We start from the raw sequence: 20,137 nt of genomic DNA, 5'->3' as shown, positions 1-20,137 counted from the left end.
TTAACAAATCTGAATGACCAGTGATGGCATCAGAGACCTATGGCCCCTTGAAATCAGATCTTAAAGCAAATTTTTTTATTTATTTGGTTAACACTTATTGAGCACCTACTATGTGTAAAGCATTCTCTACACAGAAGCAAATTCTATAACCTTTTGAAGAAGTAAAATATTTATATTATCTCAATAGAATGTGTTCATGGATAGAGCTAGTTTTCACATAATCTGCAATTCTTACGGGTAAATGAAAACAAGCAATTTTTAGTGCAAGTCCTTTTGAATAAAATGGAATGCCACAGAAATAATAAAAGCAATCGCTGATGAGAATATGGAAAGTTAGGCCCTAAATCCTATCTAGGGAGTGAAATGCAATAAGCCCCCCCACACACACACACACAGTACTATAGCTTTATGCCTGATCTCCTGCAATGCTGTGAAAATGCACCAACCAGTACTGAAGAATACAGTCTTGGAAAGGAGCACACCACCAATTAATATTACAGCTAACTCAGAACAGATACATTCACATGCATTACTTGGATTTTATGAAATTGGCACATCTTTTATGACCCAACCTATCAGTAAATTTATGCCACTGAAAGTGGTGGGGTCTACACACCCTATCACCAAAAAAGAACCTCAATGATTAAACCTGCCACATACAGCATTCTGATCTCTGTACCTGGGCTGTATATCCTCCTCTGATCCATTTATCCATCTTCCGAACAATATAGCCAGACAAAGTCAGCGGACCCAAGCCAAGGGTACTTTCTCCTTATTTCTTAGCCAGAAGAAGCGAACAAAAGACTTTCTCCTCCATGGATACAGACTATATTTTCACTCCTTTGGATTCAAAGAAAAAAAAACAAACGTTTTGTTCCTAAGTGACGGTTAGGAAAGAAGCACGATGCTGCTCCAAGACTTGTTAAATCCCATCTGTAGTACCTGTCTCCTCTGTAAACGTGGGCGAGTTACTGAACCTCTGTGTGCCTCAGTTTCCTTCATCTGTAAAGTGGGAATACTAACAGTGCCTGCCTCAGTGGGGAGCTGCCTGGATGGAAGTGACCATGTCACTGAAGCCCTTATCACCAGGCCTGGCACCTGGCAGCACCCAATTAATATTAACTTTGCTTCCAACTGCGATGATAAAAATCGTGGCTAGAAGCCTCTCTGTCCCTGCTTCCTGTAAGAATTAATCAGCCTTTCTGTTCTGACCCCTCCCACCCCCACAACCTCCTAGTAAATGAACTATTTTACTTCCTATCAACATTCTTTTGCTGTGATCCCCCAAGAAGGGGAAGATAATGACTAGACACAGGAAGGTGGCCTGCGGACATGATGCTAAGTGAAATATAGCAGCCCCAGAAGGACAGATCCTGTATGATTCCACTTATAGGGGCTACCTAAATGGTTGCCAGGGGTCACGGAGAGGGGGACGTGGGGAGTTGCTGTTCAATGGGTGTAAGGTTTCAGTTATGTAAAATGAAAAAGTTCCAGATCTGCTGTACGATATCATGCCTGGAGTTTACAGTACGGTACCATGCACTTAACAATGTGTTAAGGGGGCGAATCTCATGTTACGTGTTTTTACTACTATTCAAAAAGCAGCATCCTGAGCTGTGAAGAAGATGTTAGGCCAGTAGTGGAAATGTGTGCTTCCTATACATTCCGGTTGTTTTTACCAAATCCCTAGGAAAAGAGACCCAGAAGATACTTTCAATACTTATGTTAGAGTTGAAAGTTATCTGACACTTTGAGCCAGATTCTCCCAATCTGTTGGCGGCTGTCTGTTAGAAAAATGTTATACCCTGAAGTATTTGGTGCACACAATCATTCATAAGTGTGACTTCCACAAACACCCACTTTACACAAGCATCCAAACTCCTAAGCTGGAACACACAAGGCTAATCGTACCAATAGACAGAGGATTTTCAAGGGGCTGTGATTCCAGAAATTTCAAAGCTGTGTCATTTAATTGTATAACACTCTCATCTTTTCCCAAACATTTGTTTCTCAGATTCAGTAGCAGCATATCAATGGGCATTGCAGGGTTTGGGAAAACAATTTGTGGGTCTCCTAAATATAAATGCTGACACGATGGGCTATTATAAAAATGAAAAGGAGGTGGCGAGGAATAATAGTGGCAGAAACTGGAAATGCATAGGAGGCTGATTGCAAGTTTGTGTCATGTGTTCTGTCATTTCTGATCATACATACACAGATAAAACTTCCCATAGGAAAAAAAAGAGTCTGTAAACGTATTTGCTCACAATTTCAGTCCTGAATTCAGTCAGGTCTTTTCACTGGCCTTATAAAAATAATAGAGAACCAGCCACATCCTTCAAAAGAAGCGATTAAATACGTAAAACAGGAAGGAGTCAGGGAGTCACATCTTTTAAATTGACCAACTTAGCTACAGTCTTTTGAGGTTATTTCTTTATCTTTGAACAAAAACATAAATGTCAAAAACAAAACCTTAAAGACTGAACCGCTTACTTTTTCTCAACATCACAGGATTTTTCTTGGTTATTAGCGTTCAAGGTCTTTAGGCAAGAGAAATATATAAGTAAAAGTGTTTTTAACCTAAAGATGTGAAAGAGAATCCTCGCAAATACACTACTACTAACAGCATTCTTGATACGTCTTAAAATAGATATGTACATTTGGGTACCTATCAAACACTTAATAAAAGATGAGTCCTCCAGGCAATTTGCAAACTGTGGTTTCATGTAGATATATGTCAGGGTAAATCAGGAACCTTCCGTTCACCGTTTGTCTAAACAAGTATGCCATAATCTTTGCCAGCTCCGTTTCCATGAGGCCATCGTAAATCTCCCACACTGCACTGTCTCCTCAAACACAGTCACAGATTCAAATACTTGAAAGTACAGAGAACTAGACATACAGCAAGTGTTATCAGAGTTAGTAATCTCCTTCACCTGGGGGGCATATTTCCTTTTAACAAAATCTTAATAGTAATGCACCTGTCCTGCTGAAAAGCTACCCTGTTAGTGTCTCACTTTATTGAAAACCACCTTTTCTATTAGCCTAGAAACGTGAACTAGGAATGGACACTCTTTTTCATGTGTGTACACATGCGTTTTGTATACAATGTTTACTGAATTAGCCAAGGTGGACTTTGGTGAATCGAATGCAAACACAGATTCAAATGGCAGAAAATATATTTTTTTCAGTTTGCCACTGCTGATATTTAATTTGCTTTGATCTAAACCTGCTAACATTATCCAAGTGGAAAGAGCAACTAAGATTCATTATTTCAGACTTACTCCTAATACCGATGGTGTCTGCTAAAAAAAAGAAAGAAAGAAAAAGGAAAATAAAATGTATAAAATTATGTAATTTTCAGTCTTCAACTTCAAAGGGTATGTTAAAATCAGGAAAAACATTTAAACCTTTCCCTTTTCTGGAATTATACTTTACAGTTTTGTATTTATTGAATGCATTCATGGGCTCCCTTAGGATGTGAAATGTATGGAAATATATGTGCATTACTAAAGAAAGAAGTAAATTTATTCTTTCCCCACATCATGCTCTTCTTTGCAGTAGAGGTTTTTAATTCAATACAGAGCTAGAATGAGATGGAGCCAATTTCCTGGTCTATATGTGTGACAAATGCTGAAAGTGGCACAAGATTAACAAATTAGTTGAAGTATAGATCTTAAAAGATTTTTTTTTCCATGTCTCTAAATCAAAATTCATACTTTATTTGAAATGAAGCCTTCTTTCGAATTCAATAATGACTAAGAGTCTTTTATTTCTCTGCATTTAAGATGAAAAGATGGCATGTATGACAACATACTAGCAATTCTTTAAAAGCCAATTTTGTTATTTGTAGGAAAACTTCCAAAGATCAGATATTTGGAATATGGAATTATTGTAATTGTAATCTAGTGTCTTGGGTTAATACTCCAATGTGTGATTTGGTAAAGATGAAAAATACTTCCAAAATAGTTTATTCCCAAAATAAAAGCATACAGTGAAAAGCAGGGGTAAGATTTATTTACTTCCGCTTTTTTATGAGTCAAAATGATGTTTAATATGCTAGGTCCCAGATAAACATAATTGCTTTCCTAATAACATTTCTTTAGCTTGGTTTGAAGTAAAAACTATCAGGCTGGGCGGTTTTACCTAACCTCAGAATCATGTGCTTGATATAATCCAGATATCTAACACCAAACAATAAAAACATCTGGGACAATAAAAGCATGTTACAGTGGTGGAATTGTTTAATTTGGGAGAAAATGGCTATGTTTGATAATCACATATGCAGGAATTGATTTCTCCTCTTTGTTAAGAAACTTTTATATTTTGCAAAGGGTGAGGTTTTGTTTTGTTTTGGTTTTTTTTGTTCTGTTTTTTTAGGAATCAGTTTGCGATGTGAAAGAGCTTTTGAAAAGATATTCAGAAATAAGATGTTTTGGTTTGGGCTCATTCATTCGGGTGTAGAGCTTTGTCATACACAGTCCACCTGGTTTGCTTAGGCTTACGTGATCTAAAACTACAGCTTTTGAAAGCAAGCACAATCTTACTTCTTGTACCCAAACATGGAAACATGCTTAAAATTCGAGAAGAGTTCGATGCAGGTTGTACGTCTCAGTCACCCAATCTCCTTTCACATATCTGTTCATGTTGACAGACTATGTCATAATACGTCAACAGAAAGATCAGCACTGAAGAACAAAATTTCATCGCCTGACAGCAAGAGGAAAACTGATTTTCAGTATTAAATTAGTAAAAATATACCATTACCTCACTTCCAATAGGGCCACTCCCTTTAGAAAATACGGTGATCGCATGTGTATGCAAAGGCTATTAGGCTTGTTTATATCTTTGGTGTTACCCTTTGACTGACAGCCTATTTTCATTTTATTTTACACATTTTTTTTTTAATACATCTTGGAAGCAACTTAGAAATTTTTTAAAAATTTCTTAATGAGGCATATATTATGACAGATACAAAAATATATGTCTGCCGAATGTTTTGGGACAAGCTTTCCTATATTAATCATCAGGAGAAACCTATTGACCATGGAAATGGAAATGGTCTTGAAGCTTCTGTGAAAAGTTCGGTACCTTTTCCATATAACCTCTTGCTCGCTTTGGATTCAGTCGAACTTGAACAATACCTGTAACAAATAATGTCTTTTGCAGCCTAGGGCGTCATCTGCCACTTAGGCTTTAATTTTGCCCCTGTTTGAACACCCTGCAACACATACACTTCTCTTTTGTCTATTATCTTCGAGTTGTGCTATTCCCAAATATTGACATCATCTACTTTTATCAGCATTAACTGCTCTGAAGCTTCCCAGGCCTGTGCTCAGCTCTATTTCTTTCTATTGATTATCTTCCTCACTCCAGCAGGTAGCTAGCCAGCGAGGCTATCCTGAGAAATAGCTTCCAGTGACTTTATACGCACAATTTACACGGAATTGTTTAAAGAAGATATTAGCCTCAATACAAGTCAGTGAACCTCATTTAAGTCAATACCGCACAATCCCGCTGCTGGTGCCCTGTCACATGTTAGCCTTTACAGTCAGCTGCTGTCCCCAATCTGCACATTAGCCATAGTATTTAGTTTCATATTAAAATGAAGCCGGGTTGTTTGTTGTTGTTGTTGTTGTTTCGCTTTTGCTTTTCTTTTTGAAATCTTTTCAGTCGACTTTTTACATCACCTCACTGAGCCATGTGACAGTAATATATTTTGAAATATAAAAACCTGAGATTAAATGTTTGATTTTTGACAGTGTTCTTAAATATAATAAATTCAAAAGGAAATACTGTTAAGTTAAAATGGAGTGTTTTTCATTAAGTCCAATCAAATGGTAGACAACAAAGGATCTTTTATTTGAGAATATGAAGTGAAAATGAAAACCAGAAAACCTTGACTAAGAAAAGGTCCAGCTAAATTATGTTGGAAGGAGGTATCCAGATTGAGACTCGGTGTTTCTTTTACTAAAAGGGAATTAAACTAAAATATATTGTAAAGAAATATTTTGCAAAGAAGCAAAACTTAATGCTTTTGGAAATGAGAATAAGGTCTAAGGACAGTTGGCTTTGAAAATAACTCTAAAGAAAGATCACATATGAAAAAAATTGCTGCAGTATCTGATCTTTTCTTATAATCATAACAGGGAAATGTTTGGGGGGAAAGTAACGCTAGTTCCCATTTTCTCTTCCATGGCAATGCTGTAAAATTCTAGAAGGAGTGTTTACATTTCAGAATTACCCCACCTTAAACTACTGGTTTATGATAGTTAATGAAATGATATCCAAATGTTGAAAACAGGAAAATTCTAATGAAAATCTAAATGTGAAATATAATATAATGAAATAACTAAGCAACATAATACTACTCTGACTGTTTGTGCAAATATTGCAAAATGAACTGCAATACATTAAAATTCTTCAGTGGTTGTGTAATACGTAAGTGAAGGTTTACATATAAAAGCTTCAGCTATCAAAAAAGGGATCTTTATATCATATGATCCTAAATTTTTTACTTGAAAACATCACTGATATCTCGGAGTGCATTCTGAAAAGTTGTTAAATCTATTTGCATATTTCTTTGTAAACTGAAATAGGTAAGAATAAAACATACTGATCAAAATAGTCTATTTGTTATAAAATGCATCTTCTAACTTTAGTAGCTGAGTGACAGAAAGATGTGGGGAATAGTTTGGGAGATTTTTAAGGACTGCATATCTTTTTCATAAAGAAAAGTAAGAGTTGAACAAAATGACCATGTTAAATTAGTGATAGTAAATAATAGCAGCATTTTGAAAAACAATATATAGGAAAGCAATTAAAATCATATAACAAAATTACTGTAAATATTTCAATATTTTCTCTTGTTTACTATGTAATATTAAAGGTGATTTTTGTATGACCTTTGTTCTCATTTATTTTCTTTTTAAATATAACTAGTTGGGAGCTGCAGCTCTGAATCCAAGAAAAGACGTATTAAAAGATGGCCAGTCTATCCAGACCGTACATCTTCTCACACATTTATTGCAAACTGACACTCATATAACGTTTTTTTTTTTTTTTTATCACAAAGATTCAACAAAGAACAGTTCTGATACCAAGGGAAAATCAGACCCCAGAAGACAGAGAAATGCCATAACTGCATATTTAGGCTGCATAAATGCAGGTATGGCCAAGATAATTGTTATATCTGTGCATGTGAAAGCATTTTACCATTTGAAGAAGTCAATAATCTAAACATGATAGTATTTGGGTCTAATTGTGTACTCAAATGCGTGTATGCATATATTATCTGGAATGCACAAATATAAATTCCAGCCCAAACTGAAATGCACTGATGTTATTTGTCTTTTTGAGTTTAAAATATTCTTTGATGAGTACATATTCATATATTAAGTATATCTCTACCAACTACATTATAAGAGTTTCATGCTAGTCTATTTACCATATGATAGTCTTATATTAAATAAAATTATGTGCTCTATACATTCACTTAGACATAACATTCTCAGTGAAGTAAATGTAAGCACCGACAATGCATACAGATTCAGATAAGTTTGTAAAACTAACAGCAACAAAATAGTCTGATAAACATTTCAGGTAAACACAAATGCTGATTTTGTTTTTCCCCAAGAAACTTTCTAACTTAGCCATATGGCTTTAAATGTAATGGAATATATTATTTTCAAATTATATCAAAGCATAAAATTCTCAAACAATGATGTTACATAGCATAATAACTTTCAAAAAGCTAATTTGTTAAAAGTACTTTTAAATTTTTAAAATATAAAGGATATTATTTTTGTTTTTTCAGTTTATTAAGACCCACCTATAGAGGAAAACACAATTCTAGATCTATAATTTTTATAAACCTATGAACATTTATATATATGATACATATCAAAGATTAATAGTTAAGATCCATAATGACCGCTTGCACAGATTACCAACATGATGCCTAAAATTATACATATCATTTCATTGAATTAGTTTTAGTAGCAAAAAGTGCTACACTGAGTGCAGACATTTCAAATGCATCTCTTTTCCATAAATATTCTGATTAGTCAGAAAGAATATTTTACATCAGAAATTAACTTTAAAAGTAATAATATTGAAATATATGGTATAGTCTTCTTTCTGAGAGTATAAACTTGTCCAAACTTAGCACATACACACACACACACACACACACACACACACACACACACACATTTTTGTCAAGATAAATTGTTTTTATTGTTCAACTAAACTGAAAATGAACCCATTGAGGTGATTATTACATTTTCATCTATGTAATTATGTAGCTTTTTAAATACGTAAACATTTCGTGTAATCCCAATTTTACATATTTAACAATATATCACTAGTATTGTCATTATTAACTTTTTGGGAAATAATTTAAAATATCAACTAACATATACATCTATCGAAATTCTAAGAAAATTTCATTAAATTGAAAAGAATCAAACCAGATAGCTAATTATTTCATAATCTCTTTGTTTTAAATCCACATATTTATAGAAATATATGTATGTAAGTGGAGTACAATATTTAAGGACATTAGTATTAGTCTTCTTATACACAGAGAGTGATTTTGTGCATCTATTACCATCTGTGGTAAATACAGATATTATATATATACATATGTGTAATATGTATATATATAATGTTTCTGTAAAAATACAGATACACCATTTTATATATATGTTGTCTATGCATTTTGTGCAGTGAAGAAAAGCATACTCATAATCTAGAATAGAGAAATAAAAGTATGTGTATGTGTGTGTAGAGATAGAAGAAAAGAATTGTCACCTTTACAAAGAGGTATTAAAGGTAGACTATTAATATGTTTAAAAATGAATACGAAGGTATTATGTGATATAAAGAAATATCATTGATGATTTTTCTGTCTCCTCTGTCCTTCACGTGTGTGTGAGTGTGTGTGTGGGTATGTGTGTTCGGCTGCTAACAAATGAACATTTGGGATGAAAGGAAAAGATAACTGTATAAAAATTTTAAATAGGGCACTTTGGTTAAAATTACCAAATTAAATTTTAAATCCAACTGGGTTTTCTTTTCTGAAGTGCAAAATAAGGAGCCTATAAAATGGGCATGAAAATCACCACATATTTTGAAATTTTTGTATTCAAATTTTTTGCCATTTAAATATTTATGACATTAATACCCTATAGTATTAGAATACATTCTAAAGGCATGTATGAAAATATCATGAAATAAACCTGAAGGGGTCATCTTTGTAGCATAAGCATCAAGACTAAGTAAAGACAAAATTCCTCAACAATCAATTCTGACATAACTGTTTCAAACCACCTCTTTTAATATTTATGCATATCTACTTGTTCGTTTTTCAGCTTTGCCAATTTTTTTTAACATTCTAGGGCTGAAAAAAAATAATGTAGGGTTGCACATCAAGAATTTCCATAGCTACCACCTAATAATTAATATCCTGACCACATTTAAGATCATGCATTTAAATAGTTCTAACCTCACTGATTCCAGTGCTGTAGCTTTCAGGTGATGCTACTAAATGCCTTTCACAGAGAAGAGCCTCTGACAGTGGGTACCATTTACTAATACCCGTCTACCTAGATTTCTGCAGACTTTAGTCTAAAAACATATTTCTATAGGGAAAGCACCCTGTTTATCTATAAGAGTAGCAATGCTGTTTGTCATGAAGTTGACCAAAACCAGTAGGCAAAAAGTTATCTGTAACTCTCAGGAGCACGTATGTGTTCCCTAATTCCTCGATAATTAACAAGGATAAAACTATACCCTGCATGCACTGCCTCCCTTCAAGATGGTAAACTACTAATACAATAGAATCAACGCAGGTTATGGGAGGAGGGAATGGGGTGATGGAGAGAGGAATACCTTTTTCTTGGCTCCACAAAGGGTTGAGGGCCTAATTATTTTTAAGTATAATCCACCCAACCTCTTCTCATGCTTAGCTGCACTGAGTGACACTATTTGTGATGCCCAGTGTGCTGAAACTGAGCAGGTTGCTGTCAGTTTAAAAATGACTATAATAAAAGTGACCATGAAGATGGATCTTGTGATTTTGCGTTTCTAATCAGTCATCTGTGAAGAACACTTTTGCTTTGATTCAGCAGACTGGTGACAGCCATGATTGATAGTGCACAAGGATGAAAAAAGGTTATTAACTGTCTTCCTATTAAGCTCAATGTATTACCCCTTTAGGTGCATCTCATACTTTAAGTTAAAGTACTTACTCAGGTAAGGTCAAGAATGAGCTCTATGGAGATGGTATCCATTCTGCTGAAAATGAGCTAGGCATCCTTGCATTGATTTTCTTTTTTCTAATTTAACATTTAAACTATATTTAATTCCACTGTCTTAGTCATTAGCTTAAAAAGAAATATTTCCTCTTGACAGCATCCATACTGAAAATACTAAAGGTGTAGGGAATCACTTTAAATGTAAAGATTTGAATGTAGAGCTAACTAGCAACATGTGTGTGGCATGGACACAAATCCACATTTAAACAGAAGGTCATATATTGTACAATCTGTGGGTACTTTTAAGGGTCGACACTACAATTGATTTATGATTAAAAAGTAAGTATCTCTATAGTATATGAAAAAGTTGTTTTGATTTTCAATCATCCATACATGGCAAGCTTTTGATAAAGAAAAAGCAGCCATTTCTAGTAAGAAACTCAACGGATCTACTAACTATCTAGGTACTTGTTTTTGTTTAAATGTAATGCATAATTTATTAACTCCATCTCATTTTGATTTTTAAAAATTAGAACTATCACATATAGATAGATGAACATTTAAATGACAGTTTCTGTTGGTGTCTTTGACTAGCCTACATATACATATCCATTCACAAATAGTATTATAGATCCTAAGATATTTAAAGGTTTGCAGTAACTGAGGACATACCATTCAATGAAATACTAAAATTTTAAATGTTATCACGTTTCTTGTGTTCATTTACTCGTACTGAAGCCAAAATGTACTAAAAGATTTTTGTACACTTCATTTAACTTCTCCTTTAAAACATCTTACATTTACAAGTTTGGTTCTGGCAAATAGATTATGCATTTTAATTTAAAATTATAGTATTATGTTTCTTCTTACAGTTCCCACTGTAACCACTCAGTACATGTCAAATGTAATGTGGATTAGCCAAAAATATTTAAGGATATCAATAACTTGGCATTGACGAAACCATTTAAACTATAACCAAATTTCAGCTCTGTGTGCTTGGCGGTTCATCACTGAACGACTCTGCAGAGTGGCACAGAATAAGAAAATGTTACCACAATGTTATTAGAATTTCAGTGCGTGTGGAATCATATTATGTCCAAAAGTTTTCTCTAGTATATTGTGACCTGTTCTCCAGTGTCAGTTATTACACCCGTTTTTGGTCTGTAGTAAATTCTATTTTGAAAATGTACTATTTTAACATTAGGACCCATCAGCAATGAAATACAGAGAAAGTAAGGAAATTAATTTCAGGATTTCATTGAATTTGTCTTTAGAGGCACAAAAATTGGCTCTCTGTCCTACTCTGCTTAATCTTGCCAGTGTTAAGAAACCTTTCCAGTGCTCTAGTATTTTATGCATGCCAAGTATAATTTAAATACTTGCACACTGAAAGCCTCTTCATAAAAAAAAATGTAAGAGCAATATGAAAATTGTTGATTTAGTGAATTGTGTTTATGTGTAGTGGACTTAAGGGTAGATTTTAGAATTCATACAGGGTTTCCTCCGCGTGACGTCTTGACTTCGTCATTAAATGGATTTCTCTTTCTGTCCTGTACAAATCCAAGAGACCAACTTGCAGTCTGAACTTTAGAAATCAGCAATGAGATAAGTGGTAAAGGGCGATATATGGTCAGTGACAGCATTCCATCTTCTTATACAAATATGTGTCAAAGGTTTCACCATGAAATTATAAGCCGATAATAACACGTTGTGTTTCCCAAAAACAGCATTTGTTTTTAAAATTGAAAAAAAAAAAAGAAAGGAAAATGCAGTTTCTGTCTATGCCATGGTGATGAATAAGCTGTTCTGAACTATTAATGAACGTCCTGGCTTCTTCCTTCTGCCTCCTTGGGAGTTTCTCCAGGAAAATGAGGAAATACAAAGGCCGAGTAGGCCCAGAAGGGACACACCGATTTCTTGGGTTGCCCATGTCCTAGTCTCCTCTGTTTCTTCTCTTCAGAGAGTCAAGATCTAGGACACACGTTACACACAGCACACATTTTATGAAAGAACAAGGCACAGGCAGTTTCAGGTAAAGTTTAGGTCAGTTCCAAGGCAGTCAGTGAGCATGGCTGAAATTGATGTTGAGCCACATTTTTGGCAGAAGCTGACGGTGTCAGACCAAGTTAACCATGCATCGTTTTCCTTTAACCCTTCGGAACTCCAGAAGGGAAGCTGGCATTCATTTTGTTCAAGCAAGTGACAAACCTGGTGAAGAAAAACCCACACCCTTTTGCAAAGCCCTGAAATTTGGTTCTCAGGCTGCTGTTGACTGGGTTGCAAGGCATCTCTCCAATATCTAGGACTTCGGTGACTTTTAGCTTGAAACTCTCTCGTGCAGCTCTTCCAAGCCTATATGCATCTCTCCTCCTTCCTCCTCCTCCCCTCCCTTCCTCCTCCAGACCTACTGGGGGACTTAGGGTAGGGGTGTGACGGGTGGTGCACATGTGTGTAGCCAGACCGCGGAGGCTAACAGCTGCTGGCCACTGGCAGACTGTACCTGAGCCTAGTGGCCACTCTGCTCTGCTGCCCAGCCCACTCCTGCCTGCAGTGTTGCTGCTGTCACGCCAGCCGGTGATTTGATAGGCTTGTCGGGTTGCCATGGTGTTGACTTCTTGCCTCCGAGGAGCTGCCCAATGACTGGAGGTCTGGGATTAAAGCGGGAAGAGGCAGCGGCCGCAGCGAATTTCCGCGGCAGCTGCAGCAGCGACAAACAAGAGGCCAGAGGACGAGGTCTTTGGCCCGCGCTCCCCTCCCGAAGCCCGGGCGGCAGTGAGGGGAGGAGAGGAAGGGGGAAAGTGGAAATGCCGCCCGCTGGAAGCCAGAGGATGCCACTGAGGGCGCGACACCCGCTCAGGAGTAACTCCTAAGCGCGCTGCTCGCCCTGAGAGGAGACAGCTTCCCGAATTCGTTCTTACTCACACAAGACGTTGCCGGGGCGGGTGGTGGGACCGGGAGTCCAGGGCGTGAAAAGGGACTTGAGTGGGTGATACACTTTCCCCCCACGCCCCACCCTTCCTTGGGGCAACGAAAAATAATTGGGCAGATAAAGAGGCGCTACACGGAGCTCTTGGAACCCTGGAAAGGAACTTAGTCCGAGAAGAGAAAGTGCAATTAGACGGCAACCGAGTAAATGGAAATCGGTGCGTGGGAGGCGGCGGGGCGGCGGGAGGGGCAGGGTGCGCGCGCCGCCCAGCCCTAGGAACCGCTTCTGTTACAAATTAGTAGGTAGGTGAAGGTTACGCAAAGAAGAAAAGGGAAAGTAAAGCTGTTAAAAGAATAGAATAAAACCCCTGGGAGTTCGACTCGCAGTCCACCCCCCCCCCCCTCACTTCCCAATCCAAGGCAAGCAGGGGGAGGCGGGAAGAGCGCCTTTTGGTGGGTTGAGAACTCGCTGGAATGTCTGGAGGAGACGCCTGCAGTGCGACGGGAAGGGGACCCGGGCGCTACAGCAGAGGCGGGAGGGAGCCGTGGGGGAGGGGCCGGCAGGCAAGGTTCGGCGAGTCCCCGAAAAGACTTAGAGATTCCGATCTCGGGCAAAGAAGTAAGGAAGTTGAGCCCTGTAACGGAAAGGAAGGAGGAAAGGACAAGAGTCAGTGAGAAAAGAGGAGGAACAAGGTGTGTGCTGCCGAGGGAGGGCGTGGGAAGCAAGCACAGGCCCCTGGCAGGAGCCACTGCTGGCACCGAGGACAGCGGGGGCAGCGACTGCAGCGACTTAGGCAGGGGACGCGGGCGGCGCGGGCAGCACCCCGAGCTGGACGCCAGGTGCCGCGCGGCTCGGGGCGACGCGGGGACTTTTTCTGGCAAGAAGAGGGGCTGCTCGTTCAGCCGGCCGGATCCACCGCGAGTCTCAAACACACGCGTCACTAACTTACTTTCCAGCCACTTTGCACTGATTTTCTTTAACAAATAAACATAATGCCCGTTGCAGCAACACGTCCCTTTGCTGCTGCCAGAATACCATGAGCTCAGATGGCTGCATTTCTCCGGACAGTAGTTTTTCCCAGTGCCAAATAAATTGTTTTCCTTCACTTAGAAGATTCAACGTGTGATCACATTCAGGTTGGGGGAGTCTAGTCCTCGACACCCCCTAACCCCCACCTCTGTAATTTGGGAATCAGCTTTTAGAGTAAGTGGAAGACAGGTCCAGACACAAGTCTGTAAAGCGGGTAGCTCCCCCTGACATTTGCATATTAATTTTTGCTGATAAGAAGTAACTCCATTTGGAAGGAAGACGCCGGCGAAGAAATCGACTGGTTTGCGACAGCAGGGAAATTAACACTAGTCCGACTGCCACACCTAAACTAATCCCCTGGAGTGGTCTCTAAGAAATATTTCCTTTAAAAATAGAGAAAGTATTTATTTTAAAGTAGCCCCCCTCCAAGAGCAGTTTCTGCTCCAGGTTCTTCCATACATGTCAAAGGGTTGTTGAATTATTCATTATTGTAATTACTATCATCATCGTCATTATCCCTTTCCATGTGGAAATAATTTTATTATCGTAATTTGATATCTGAAGAATTTCCTGTTAGTCGTTTGATAATCATTTTTTTCTGTTGAAAAGAAAAAGTTTTGTTTATAAATGAGATAGAGAAAATGTTTTAAATGGCTTTGATGTTTGCTATAGATTTCCGTTTATCTAATCGATCGGAATGCCAATAAAATCGATTAAAGGTTTAGTGTTTTACAAACAACCATTTTGTGCCTTTTGATTTTACGTTCAGAGTGATTTTAATAAAGCTAATGCTTTCCTTGAACATTCTCCCCTTTTAAAAAAACCAAAACCTTTATCGTTTTTCCTTTTATTATTAGAAATTGCCACTTAAAGTTCTTCTAATAGGAAAATATAAAATATAAGCAATGGCTGCAATGGTTTAAATTTCATTCTCTTGTTGCTCGAGGTATTTAAATAAAGCCCTTTAAAATCTTGGTGAATTATATGTGATCATCCAGTGATTGTGGAATATTAAATTAAACTTAGATAAATCCGCATTGAAGGAGGCAGCACCCAATCCTGAATTTATTTCCCATTTTCTCTAACAGCATCACTGCGCTCTTCTCTTTGCAATGACAATGTACCAAATCTGGGCATTTTGAAAACATTTTCCATATGCTTTAACAGGGGACTGATAGACAAAGAAGAAAAGAAGATGATCTTTTTGCTCTGAGGTATATTTTATTTCACCTTTTTCTCTTAGACTTTCACTGAAAATCATTTTAAAGCAAAAGTTTGAAAATCATTTAATTCCTTTTTTTAATTTTTTTTTTCTTTCACCTTGTTTTCCTCTCTCTCTATCTTGTGATTTATTCCTGGGATGGAATTTTGGTTACGATGTAATGTAAAGGTATCATTTCTGTACCCTTGACAAACAACATTTGTTTCAAAATCTTTGATTCATTTAGTTTCTGCTAAGCTGCCTTTTGTAATTAAAGATGGATTTAATTATACATTTTGTAACTTAGATCAAATGGGCTGTTTGTTTGCTGTGGGATTTAATGGTGCTTTTGTGTCTTATATTTACATGCAGAGGTGATGATGTTTCTCCATTTACAAAGATCTGCAATTTTGTTTTGGAAACGTGACTGTTTGGATGAATTTGTCCTGTTTTAAAATAATTCTGTTCGGTGGCTGGAGTTTATTATATTGTCTATATACGATTTCATTGACTAGAGATAGATGTTTTAGGTTTGATAAGATTGCAACTTTATCTCTTATTCAATGAAATCCCAGTTATTTTTTTTTTTCCTTTTTTTCCTCCACTTATCTATCTTTTCCCATCTTCATCGTTGTCTCTTAGAGCTCTTCCCCAGATGGAATGCAAAATTTGCATTGGATACTCTTGCTGGAAATATCTCCTTGTATTTTGACAAGTGTGTGTTTGTGATCCTGGGTTTGGATGGTGTGAACGCGTATTTGGGGGGGCGGGGGGGGGTTGCAATGGTGATAAGGAGTCCTCATTAATTTGCATTTGAGCTGGGGAAGTGCTTGTGAAGTTAGCAAAGTACTATTGTTTGGGGAGAGTCCTGCCTGACTTTGTTTATAAACACTGGGCTGCTTGCCTACAGGGAAAGGAGGTCACAGCACAGTCTGAGCCCTGACCTCTGAAAGGCCAGAGGGCGCCTGACTGTTCTCTTTCTCTCTACCCCCTTTCCCTTCTGCCCTCCCCTAATTCTTCCCTCCTCAGACCCTCTAGAACTCCTCCCTCTCCCCTACCTGTATCTAACTTTACATAATGACTCGACACACACACACACACACACACACACACACACACACACACACAAACAGGTCAAACCTCCAGGAAATAAAAAGGTAAAACAGATTTACTGTAAAGTTAAAGCAAACAAATGTACTTTAGGAAGAGAAAAATTTACAGGGATGTGAAATTACAGAGAGAGAGACCCGGGGAGCAGCAGGGGGGGTATTTTTATGATATATATATGTGTGTGTGTGTGTGTGTGTGTATATATATGACCACAAAGGAGATAGAGCTAGGTTGGGGGAAGGGAGGGAGTCAGCTAACGGCGGGTTTGACTGTCCACAAATACTACACAGATACCTACTCATTCAAACATGTCTCTCCTTTTTGAGTTTCATTTCATCTAGTTCACTCTCGCCGTCAAAGAGAGTGTCCATTCTGGATGTTAAGGCATATTTTAAATTCCCCCTTTTCTTAGTTTCGGGAAAGTATACCCTTTTTCATAGTAATAAGATCTGGCGCTCTCCCACACTATTTCTTGAATTATTTCATTGTAAATATAATGTGTGTGTGACACCTTCCCAAATAAGCCCTGCACTTGCCGATTCACCGTCAGCCTCACGTCTCCCCCTTACACACATACATCCCCCCCACCTTCTCACCTTCCCACTCACACAAAATGACAGCATCGGTATCAGGTTTAAGTGTGTTTTGGAAAGGAGCTGCTGAGTTAAACAAAAATGTTAGTTAACAGACTGCCTTTGTTAAATAGCCCCCGGGTGGAGAAGACCCAACATAAAGAGGGTAGGAGGAGGGGGGCTAAGGATCTGAAAGTGTCTGTGGTGGTAGAAAGAGTTCCTAACGCTGAAATCGTGTAATACCTTGTTTCAAACTGAGCTCATCTATAGACCCCGGAAGCGCGGTCAAAAGACTGGGAACCTTTTCCCCTTCGGCTGGGTTGGTCTTCAGCTGGAGGGACGTCGGGGGGAGGGAGCTGGGGTATTTATTAGTGAATTGGGGCGGGGAGGGCGGGGGAAGGGGGAACAGACTGCTGAAGGCTCATCAAACCGGTGGTAAAGCCCTGAGTGTCCGCGGCATAGATTTGGGAAATAAAATGCGCCGAGGAAAAGTCTGGAAGTGGAAATTGCCTTTTGTCTCAATGTTAATTACTCCATACTTCCAACACTCAACACCTAGCCACCTGGTATCCCTTTTGGGTTCTCGCCTACCTCGGCACTCGGGGCAGGGTCCGAGAGCCCCGGAGTGGGCTCGGCTGGGCTGGGGCAGACCTGAAGAGGGTCTGGGGAAAGTTCTCGGTGCTGCAAGGAAGCCTCTGCTCGTTTCACTGGGAAAGAAGAAATCGCCGCCAATCGTTCCGGGAGGGCGGCGGCGGGTTCGCGCAGAGTTTAGGGACCGCGGAATGGGGAGGGGGACAGGGTCAAAGGTTGACGGCAAGGGGTCCACAGAGACCCAGGAGGAGCAGCTGGGTTTCCCCGAGCGAGGGGCAGAGAAGGAGGGAGCGAGGGGCCGCGGCGCAGCCGGGTCGGGCCGGGCGGATCGCGCCGTGCCCTGGAGCCGCCCGCGGGCCTGGCTCGAGCTCGCCCGCCTCGCCGCGCCCCTGCCCGCGGCGCCGCCCGGCGGCTCCCGCTCCGCTCCTAGCGCGGGCGCGCTCCCAGGCCGAGCCCTGGAGGAAACTCTTGACTCGGGGCTGGTCCCTCTCTGCCCCTTCCGCTCAGCCCATTAACCCCCGACCCTCACCCCAGCTTCTCTTCTTAGGAAAGAGGTGAAAGAGGACGAGAAAGAGGTGATTAAAAAGAAAACAAACGCACCCTAGGAGGGGAATACTCGCTAGCAGAAGGGATTGCAAAAGTGGGCGCCCCTCTTACAAATCCTCCTTCCTTTTGTTTTCTTACTTAGAATTCAATAACCGCTGCACCCCCCCCCCCACCACCACCACCACACACACGGCTGCATTTTCCAAGTAAAGGGGTGGGGGTGGGGGCGTAGAGGAGAAATAGCCACCAAATTTTTTAAACGGTTTTCCTGATTTGACGTTTGGTGTTTGATATTAATGACATTAATGTTATTGATGATGTTTCAGGGAGAAAAAGGCAAAAGAAATAAAGGCGAACTTGAAAACGAAATAATCATCGTTTCCCTCTTCTTCCCTGCCAGAAATAGACCCCTTTCTTCACCTGAGCCTGAAACAGACTTATTGTTCTCAGGTGTTTCCTTCATCACACGCATTTACCCGTCTAAAACCTCAGGAAATGGTTTTTCCATCAGGGAGCTTGTACGTGGAGCCCTCTCCCCCAAAAGGGCTTGATCTTTTCTGATTTGAACCTGAAAGTTTCTCTGCCTTCATTTCCCCTCCGTCTCTTTAAAAGCCCCCACCCTCTTCCCTGTACGCACACCTCAAATAGTTTTTTGAAAGCCAGAATTTTTGCTCTCTGGGGTGTTTTTCGGTAAACAGTAACGCTACATAAACACCTTCTTCACTTGCGAGGTACAGAGAATTTAAATTTTACCCTCGTGGGCATGTACGTTTCTGAAGGCACATGGATAAAGCCCGCTGAGATGCAATCAGACACCACAACACACATTGATACAGTTGCCGTGTAAAAGTGGGGCTGTAAACAAGGTAACTTAAAAATCTTAGAAAGCTGTCCAGTCTGAGCAGATTTCTTCGGAAACAAGTTTGAAATGGAATGGAGTCTTTCGAGAGAAAGATAATTTCCTTTCTGCTAACGTTTAGTAGCCCTGGTTTCTAATGCAGTCGGACGTGCACTGACTCGGGTCCGAAGGTGCTGAACTGCTTTTTTTTCTCTTAATAAAGACCAGATCTAGGTTGTATTCTCCACTCCACGCCTCTGGACTTTCATTGGAACCTCAGCCAGGTGCTCGTGGGCAACCAGCTTTCCTGATCTGGGCCTGGGACTGCTCTTTCCAGGACTCAGCTTTTATCCTCCCAGGTGTTTTCTTGGGTTTTCAGTCCCGTTTGCATCAGTCCTAGGATTCTCCAAATGTTCCCTGATAAGGCAAGGTTTCAGGCCAGTAAGATGCACGTTTGCAAGCCTCCGTTGTTCCCCACTGCCTGCGAGAACAACCCTTCTGGTGGTATCTGGTAGGTTTGGTGTGGAAGGCCTAAGACAAGGTTTTGAGGCAGATCCTGGCAAATCAGAACTTCAAGGGCCTGTCAACTCAAAAGCAGCTGACACCTCACCTGTCCAGGAAGCTGGACATTGCAAGTATTTCCTGTTTTTAGCTTGCTTGATTTGTTACTCTCACCTTCTCTGTAGAATTCCTATTTTTGAAATATTGCATAGATGGTATCTCCTTGGGATCTGTGGTGTAGCAGTGTTTCAAGATGCTATCTGAGTAGCAATGTGCATATATATATATATATATATATATATATATATATATATATATATCTTCCATATTCAGTAGGGGGTATTTAAAAGTATGTCTATTCCTAGTTTTAGTTAATTATCTTTTAATGAAAGTGTCACTCATATTCACATCTGTAATATTGGAAAAAGATAATTAGATTTTCAAATGAGAATCAGCCACCTTAAATTTTGCACCAGAAAATACCAAGTATATTTCATTCTAATGAGATCTGTAGTGGGGTTTTAAAATTCATCATAATGTGCTTCAAGAAAGATAATTCAACAG

The 20,137-nt window shown here is 39.2% G+C and overlaps 1 protein-coding gene and 1 long non-coding RNA gene across 3 annotated transcripts in view; one reads left to right on the top strand and one right to left on the bottom strand.

The window, feature by feature from the left end:
• Positions 1 to 20,137, bottom strand: part of LOC141568700 (uncharacterized) — a 37,082-nt gene that overhangs the window by 13,998 nt on the left and 2,947 nt on the right. For both annotated transcript variants that reach the window (XR_016021686.1, XR_012491926.2), the window contains exon 2: positions 680 to 840. This is a non-coding gene — a long non-coding RNA (uncharacterized LOC141568700). The remainder of the gene's footprint in view (positions 1 to 679; positions 841 to 20,137) is intronic.
• ZFHX4 (zinc finger homeobox 4) overlaps positions 15,015 to 20,137 on the top strand; it is a 182,144-nt gene continuing 177,021 nt past the window's right edge. Inside the window, exon 1 of the mRNA XM_088799363.1 lies at positions 15,015 to 15,428. The gene's annotated coding sequence lies outside the window, so the exon portion shown is untranslated. The remainder of the gene's footprint in view (positions 15,429 to 20,137) is intronic.

Source organism: Rhinolophus sinicus, chromosome 7, assembly GCF_057876585.1.
Source record: "Rhinolophus sinicus isolate RSI-liver-muscle chromosome 7, RSI-T2T, whole genome shotgun sequence".
In the NCBI taxonomy this organism is placed as follows: Eukaryota; Metazoa; Chordata; class Mammalia; order Chiroptera; family Rhinolophidae; genus Rhinolophus; species Rhinolophus sinicus.
This window is presented reverse-complemented; position numbering and strand designations above follow the sequence as displayed.